Here is a 566-nt window from a genome sequence, read left to right as displayed (position 1 = left end):
TATCTATATGAAAATAAGTTTCAACAGGTTGCATGGCAACAACTAAATAAAATTTGGTCCTACACCTTATTGTTAATGATGATCAATACACTAACAATAAGAAAAGATCTCATTAATTGCTCCAATTATGAACTGGACCATTTTCTTTTCTTTCAATAAGTTTTGTAACTGAAGTAGCAATACTACTACTAAAGTAGTTCCTTGTACGTTAATGATTCATCTCTTCACTTACATATAGTTATCATTAGCACGTGTTCACTGAAGGAAAGGTGTACATTTTCAGACTTCTTAACCCCATCCCTCATCTCCGCCCACCGCTCTACGTACAGTGGGGTTCAGGGCAATTATTTGGTCTGTACAACATCTACACCAAAACTTCAGATTTGGGGACCTCTATTATTGTTGCCGCTTTACTTTCCTACTATCTTCTCTTTAGGGATGATGGCAGACGATCGAGCCAATTCCTCATGAAATTGCAGATTTTCCTTTCATAACCAAAGCATAACCCTACTAAAACTGCCATGAACTGTACGCTTTGTCACATCAGATGGAGGAAAGGAAGAGCG

Source organism: Cariama cristata, unplaced genomic scaffold, assembly GCF_000690535.1.
Source record: "Cariama cristata isolate BGI_N322 unplaced genomic scaffold, ASM69053v1 scaffold4996, whole genome shotgun sequence".
Taxonomy (NCBI): domain Eukaryota; kingdom Metazoa; phylum Chordata; class Aves; order Cariamiformes; family Cariamidae; genus Cariama; species Cariama cristata.
This window is presented reverse-complemented; position numbering follows the sequence as displayed.